Raw genomic sequence first — 7536 nt, 5'->3', positions numbered from 1 at the left:
ATTGTTTGTGACCTAAATTGCTTGCACTGGGATTTTAATTCATTCTCAGCTGCAATAATCACTTGAATTTAAGATTCTTCCTCCTCCCCCCCCCACCACCTAACACACACTTTTACCCTGCAATTTAATCCACAATGCAATTTCCCATTGATGGCTCCTTTAATGACATAGTTTCTCCCGCTACGCAGCTTTCCCCCAGACCCCCCCCCGCCGAGCGGCCTTTATGCTTTTCATGTCATTTCAATATTATTGGAGAATCTAATGAACTTGGAGCTGTCTGGCTTAGTTTCCATTGTGTGGGGCACTCCTCCGTTTCCTTCATCCCCTTCCCCCTCAACCGCTTTGTCTTTCCTTCCTTTTATTTTAAATTGATTTATCGGTACCTCTCTCTGCACCCCGATTTTATTTATCTGCTTCTTTTCCTCATTTCTTTCTTTGTCCTTGGTTGGGGGGTGGGGTGGGAGTGAAGGAAGGAGGAAGCATTTGCAAAGGAAGATAGGAATCTGAGTCCTCTGAGATCAATCCTGCACCGAAAGTTTCTGCTGCAATGGGGGTTGAGCTGGGTTCTGCTCTCAGCCCTGGTCAAAATCCAGAGTAAACTCAATGCAGACGCTCTGGATTTACATCAGGATCAGCCTCCTCCACTCCGCAACCATGTATTTCTAATAAGAAAGGACTAGATCACTCTGGACTCCCTGGGCTGATTCCCACAATAATGTATAGCGATGGCTCGTGCTGCTTCTGTTTTGCACCCTGGGTTTTGAGGCCCAGCCATAGTGCAGGCTAAAGACCAAACGCTGGTATAAATAGCTCAGCCCTTTCAGCTGTCCATCTTCTCCTCCCTTCTCCTGCTCTTCTCCCCTGGGCATTGCAACCAAACCCTGCAGTCAGCAAATACATTTTTAATGCCCTCTACATCCTCTTATACCCGGGCTGACACTCCACTAATGGCAGGCACGCTCCCTTTGGGGGCTGATCCAAAGCCTACTGGAGTCAGTGAAAACTCAGTGGCTTTGGGTCAGGCCCTAAGTCGAAAGCCGGCCCACTGGGTGTGCAGAGGGGAGAGTGTCCATCTTCGTAGCTGGGTTGGTGTGTGTGGCATTGCGTGTGTGTATGTCTTGCGGGGGAGGGAATGGCTGGGGCTGGCTGTGTGGAGCTGTAGGGGGTGTGTGTGTGTGTTTCTTTGACCATATTGGAGGGTTTGCATGTGTCTGCGTGTGACTGCATGTGTTGTGTGCACAACACGAGAGTGTTTCTGTCTCCAAGGGTGTGTGTCTGTGTGTGTTAATAGCGAGTGTCTCAATTTCATTCCCTCGCCAGCCTCCAGCCCTCCATATGGCTAGCTGGGCTGTGGTGAGCAGAGATCCCAGCTCTCCGTTTGGCCGGCTGGGGTGTGGTGAGCGGCGATCCCATCTGTCCGTGGGGCCGGCTGGGTTGTGGTGAGCGGAGCCCCCGTCTCTCCGTGGGGCCAGCTGGGGTGTGGTGAGCGGAGCCCCCGTCTCTCCATGGGGCTGGCTGGGGTGTGGTGAGTGGAGCCCCCGTCTCTCTGTGGGGCTGGCTGGGGTGTGGTGAGCGGAGATCCCAGCTCTCCGTGGGGCCGGCTGGGGTGTGGTGAGCGGAGCCCCCATCTCTCCATGGGGCTGGCTGGGGGGGGCGTGCCCAGAGTCCAGAGAGATGGCTGGAGGGGAGCGCTGATGTCAGTTCTCCCCATTCTATGTTTTGCCACTGAATTGCTGAGCAGGAATGTTGGGCCATCGCCCTGCAGCACCACATGGGTAGCTCGTGGCAACCTAAGCGATTGCTCCCACTTACACCAGGGCTGTGTTTGGCCCACTCTCCCCATGCACCAGCTGGGACTTGTCTTTTCAAGGCTTTGGGCTTCTTCTCCAAGATTTCATTTAATTTCTAAAAAAAGAATTAAATGGAAACAAAGGCGTTACACGTGCAATTAATAGAGCACATGGGGAAGAAAGAGAGGAGCTGCGCTGGGGTCTCTCTCTATCCATCAGCAGAGTGTTATTAAGCACTCACAAAGAACCCTTATTAATCGCCTTTCGACATCAAGTAGGAAATTATAGGACAAGTTTACACTCATTCATTCAGGTGACAACCCAGCCTGGGCCACCAAGCGCAATTGTTGTGGGGAAATTCGACAGAGAGGAGAGAAAAAAAGAGAGCAGGTTTATACAACAGCCTGGGTTCAATGGCTGTTGTCTGAGCAACACTGTGCCCTGGAGTTGAAACACGGGAGGGGAAAGTGAGGCAGGGATGGCATGAGCACAGTCATGCTGGGAGGAAGCTCCCCCATCAGGGCATTGCTGGGAGGAAGTTTGCTGTGGCAAAGCTTCCATTGCTTAGGTCAGTCACTGGCATGGCACTGCTGGGAGGAAGTGTGCCACACCAGGGCACCACTGGGAGGAAGCTCCCACTGCTGGAGCACTTGCTGGTATTGTCAGGATATGGTTGTGGGGGGAGCTGGTGTTAGATTAAAATTGTTCTTGGTACCAGTGATGGCTAGTAGAAAATAAGTCGTGCGTGGTTGTGGGGGCAGCTCTGTAGGGATTTAATGGTAAGATAAGGAAGCCAAAAGCAAAGCCTGGATTGGGGAGGCGACAGGGCAGGAGGCCAAGAGGGAGGGACAAGGACTAGAGGCTGAGAGGTAGTTTGAACCGGACTGGGAATTAATGGGTTACGAAATCCGGAGAAGGAAACAAAACCGCTGACACTAAAGTCCAAGGGTAACCTTTGTCTGGCTGAGCTGCTGGGTAAGAGCATTGGGGAGCTCAGCCCTACCCCTTCAGATCACGGCCTCGTTGATGATTGAAAAGTGCCCGGGGATGGTTACTGAGTCTCCAGGGCTCTATGTTTTTGCTTACTGGAGAGTGAAGTTGAACAGCTGCTGGTGCACTCCTGATAGTGATCATTGGTGGGAGGCCTAGGTGGGAATCAAACCTTCCCCCTATGGGATAAAGCACTAAATCCTCCCCAGAATCCCCCTGCCTCCCCCCAAATCCTGCTCCTGACTGGTCACGGGGTCGGTGAGATGATGCTTCTTCCCCACAGTGGGTCCTGGACAGAGCATTGCCAAGCTCAGCCTGCAGGGAACAGTCAGTCCTTGGCACGAGGTCCTGAAACAGCCACCAAGGGATGCCAGTTAGGACTTGATCACACAAGGTGCTGAGATCCCGCAGACATGAAAGCGGCACTTCGGGCCAGGCCTGGTTCTCAGGTCAAAGCAGGACCCACTGGGGACTAAAGGTGCCCAGCATCCTACAGGATCAAGTCCTTAAAACCATTGTCACTTTGTGGTGTGGACACTTGGCTAGCAAAAACTCAACTGAGACCCACCCAACTTGTTTCACATCAGTCACCAAGCAGGCATCAGATGGGTGTGATTTTTGCTCACTACTTTTCTGGGCTAGATTGGTGCATCTGAGCCAGCCAGACCCACTGGGAATGAGTTGCCAGTATTTGAGAGGGTATTGTTTTTTAGGGAAATTTCACATTTAAATTATTTGATGTGGGGGGGGGAATTTGAGCTGCAAAATTTACATTAAAAAAACCTCAGTGGCACCAATGTATTTTTATTTTAGTTTGTTTATTTATCTGCTTCTAAAGAATCAAGGATCTAGGAATAATCTTGGTAGGTTTGCGTTAGAGCAAACAGATGCTTTCAGTCTTAATGGCTTTTACTTAGATTAAAAGAACATCACAAGAAAGAACGAATGTAAAGTCTCCATGAATGAGAAAGCACAGTGTGGGCTTCCCTTCTGTAACTGCTCTGAAATGAATGCAACACTGCTGCCAGACTCTGCAGCCAGCAGAGAGAGTTCTTAGTGGTTTAAAGATGCAGGACACAGAAACAGAATCCTAACCATTACTTGGCTAAATACAGCATCATTAGAGTAAATTATTTTGGGATAATCCCGGTGCACTGAAATTCTGCCAGGATCCACCAATTGTTGGTTTTTTATAGCTCCAGAAGTCCCTGGTTCCTCACCTGTTGGGAATGGGTGTTAAAACAGAGCAGTTTCTTTTCCACCAAAACACAAATGAATCTCTGTTTATTTTGACTGGACCTCATCTGGTATTTGATACATGGGCTAGGAATTAAATTAAGGCCACGTTTAGTCTGACATGCCAGAGGCTGATTTTAAAGAGAAGCTGATGCCTAATGAGGGGAAATTATTAATTTTAAGTGCCTTCCATGCAGAGGACCCAAAGTACTTCACAAAGATGAATTAAACTCACACTACCCAGGGAGATAGGTAGCTGATCTAATCCCTTGCAAAGAATATAGATTAGTTCTAATCTACCCATAGATCACTGGACGTGGGTATGTTGTCCCCATTTTACGTGGGAGGAGCTGAGGCCCAGAGAGAAATGACTTGCCCAACGCCAAGCAGAAAGACAGAGGAAGAGGAGGGGGACAGAACACACCAGTCCTGGCTCCTTGCTCTAACCATTAGGTAACACCGCTTCTCTGTTCAGTTGCTAGAGCAGGTTTCATTAGTTAGACCAACTCGCCAGTAAACTGCTTTTGAAAGTGCTAAGCAGTGTGTCTATCTTCTGCACCTTCCCTTCCCTGCATCTTCCCAGCAGGGATATGTGCATGTCAAGCAGGCTCTTTGTTCCTTCAGAGTCTATCTGCAGCTCCTTCTGCTGCTTCTTCCTCCACCTCACATCATAATCCTCTGCTGGTGACATCACCGTTGGTTGCCATGGAGATGATTATGTCACCAACACAGGTTTATGATTACTTCAGTAAGCCACCGGAGCAGACAGGCTCATTTAAAATTGGACATTTGAGCCATAAGCCCTTCTCCTGGGTTAGGACCAGCGTGTGGATTTATACCAATCAGCCAGTCTCCGAGCATGCATACAAATAACAGGAAGCAGGCTTATGTCATGCCTTCCTATACAATCTAACATTACTACATCCAGTCCCCAAGAGAGTGCTAAATTGCATGCAGAATATATGAGTAAATACCCTGATATGGTGCTATAGCATACAGATGTCAGGAAGAGGCACAGATTTATGGTGAAGAGGCAAAAATGATGGCTGAGTTCCCATCCTGGCTTTGACACTGACTCGCTGTGTGAGCTCGGGCAGATCCCTTTCTTTCTCTATGCCTCAGTTGCACCATCTGTGAAATGGGAACGGTGATCCTGCCTGTCTGCACTGTGAGGAATAATTACGTAATGCTCATTACCCTCCCACGAACACATGACGCTCTGTGTAGATGCTATTGTAACTCTCTGGTGAGTGTGTGATATGAGACCCCCTCTGGGCTAATCCTCAGAGGATATGAGATTTTTTTCAGTCCTTAGCTACGCAGCTTTGGCTCTTTAGTTCATGCTGTAGTAGTTCATGCTTTTAGCTTTGGAGGTCCCCAGTGAGTTGGCCAACAGGGCAGCCATCATCACACTATCATTCTTAGATGCTACTAATAATCCTCCAGCACTGTGCCTGAAATTGAAGAATAGCTCTGTGACACATGGCTAGAAAGGGTTAAACATCCTGCAAAATAAACAACCCTCAAAAGACATGTGGGGAGAGAATGTTTGTGTTTTTGTATATTTACATGTGTATGAGTAGGGTCGACAACAGTCCCTGCCTATGCTGTATTCTGATAATTCAGAGGTCAAAAGAACATCCATCATTTAAATGAATTGTAAACGCATGATATCTCAGGATTCATCTCTCTTTGAAATGTATAGCAAATAATCTGTGAATGGTGGAGGAACAAGCAAATTGCCCTATGTTAATTCTATAGCTTAATACCGGTGATGGACCTCCTTCAAAATCATGCTAATAACCTTTTGAACTCCAACTTGTCAAAAGACATGAAATTGTATAAAAGATCCTTGGGTCCTGATTCTGTCATCTCAGATCTGCTTAGGCTTCATCAGGGGAAGTTTGAGTCACAAGACTGAGGTCCCAGTTATGCTGGTATGCCCTGAATATGATATTTGGACATTGGACTATAACTTATGAAATATTTCTGAAAGAACTCTTTGCAACTACAAAGCTTATCATCTCTGCTATGAATCTGAACCTCAATGAATTAAACTCATGTCTGTATGTATATTGATTTTTTTAACCATATTCTCTTTTGTTTTTTAATAAATTTTAATGTAGTTAATAAAAATTGTCTGTAGTGTGTATTTGGGTAAGATCTGGAATATTCAATAACCTGGGAGGTAATGTGTCTGATCCTTTAAGATTGGTAGAACCTTTTCTTTTATATGATGAAATAAGGTTTTCAGAAATCATCACATTTGACTCAGGTATCTGGATGGAGGTGTGAGGCTGGATCACTTTAAGAGAACTATGTTGTTTGGACTTCTGAGTAACCAGTAAGGTAATAAAGAAGCTGTTTGATGCTGTCTGGGTAAATCTAAGTATTGGAATATCCACCAGCTTTTTGGGGATTGTCTACCCCATTCTTTTCAGTTCATCCTAATTGAGTGACCACAGCTGGCTCCCCACCCCAGTCACAAGCTCAATGAAAAACAGAATATATTCAAATCTAAGGCTCTTCAGGCTGAGATGCTCATAAGTGACCAGTGATTTGGGGGGGGGGGGGTGGAGAGGGCAACTTGAGACTCTTGAAAGGGATTGTCAAACAGCATTGGACATCCACCTCTGAAAATCAGGCTCCACTAAGGTGTCTCAAGTTAGCCATCCAAACCATGAGGCTGCAAATATTACTAGTCATTTTTGAAAATCTCATCTGAGCCCATAGCCTTATGGGCCTGGAAATTCCTCACCCTTCTGGAGGAGGTGGTGTGACCCGAGCTGATCAGGTTTTTTCATCTGAAAATGCCGATGCATCAAAACCAAAACTGTTTACAGGAAAGAATGGCGTTCGATGAAGTGTTTTTTTTCTTGACATTTTGGGGGGAAATACAAATTTTTTTGAAATTGCTGAAAGGTTTTGTTTCTAAATGAAAAAACTCCTACTTGTCCAGCTTGAAGCGACTTTTCAGTTCAAAATCAAAGTGAATTACAGTAAATTTTTTTAAAAAATTGGTCAAAATCGAAACATTTCAAAAGGATCAAAACAAAACATTTTGATTGACCCAAACCAATGTATTTCTTCAGATTTTCCGTTGGTGACAATTTCCCAAGATTTTTACTTTTTGTCTCAAATCAGGAGCATTTTTCTATATCATGAAAGTCTCCGCTTCTGACCCAGTTCTAGGGATGACTCAACAAATCGCCCCAAGTCAGGGTGATACCCTGCACCCTAGACTCTGATCCTGCCCTCAGATCCACCCACATGGATCCAGGGCCAGGATCGGAGCCCTATGCTGCATGGGCCCCCTAGGATCTTTGTATGGACTTCATGAGCTTCCCTTCTTCCCCCCAATTTCTGCACATCTTAAGCAGCAGAGATGCTCGGTTGCATTGCATCTCCCCCAGTGACACACCTTACGGGGAGACGTGCATCAGCTAGATTCATTGTGAAAATCCACGCTCCCTCCTCAGAGTTTTCCATGGGGTCCCCTAACCCCGCCCCCTGTACTAGC

The sequence above is a fragment of the Dermochelys coriacea genome, chromosome 19 (assembly GCF_009764565.3).
Source record: "Dermochelys coriacea isolate rDerCor1 chromosome 19, rDerCor1.pri.v4, whole genome shotgun sequence".
In the NCBI taxonomy this organism is placed as follows: domain Eukaryota; kingdom Metazoa; phylum Chordata; order Testudines; family Dermochelyidae; genus Dermochelys; species Dermochelys coriacea.
Note: the sequence above shows the minus strand (reverse complement) of the source record.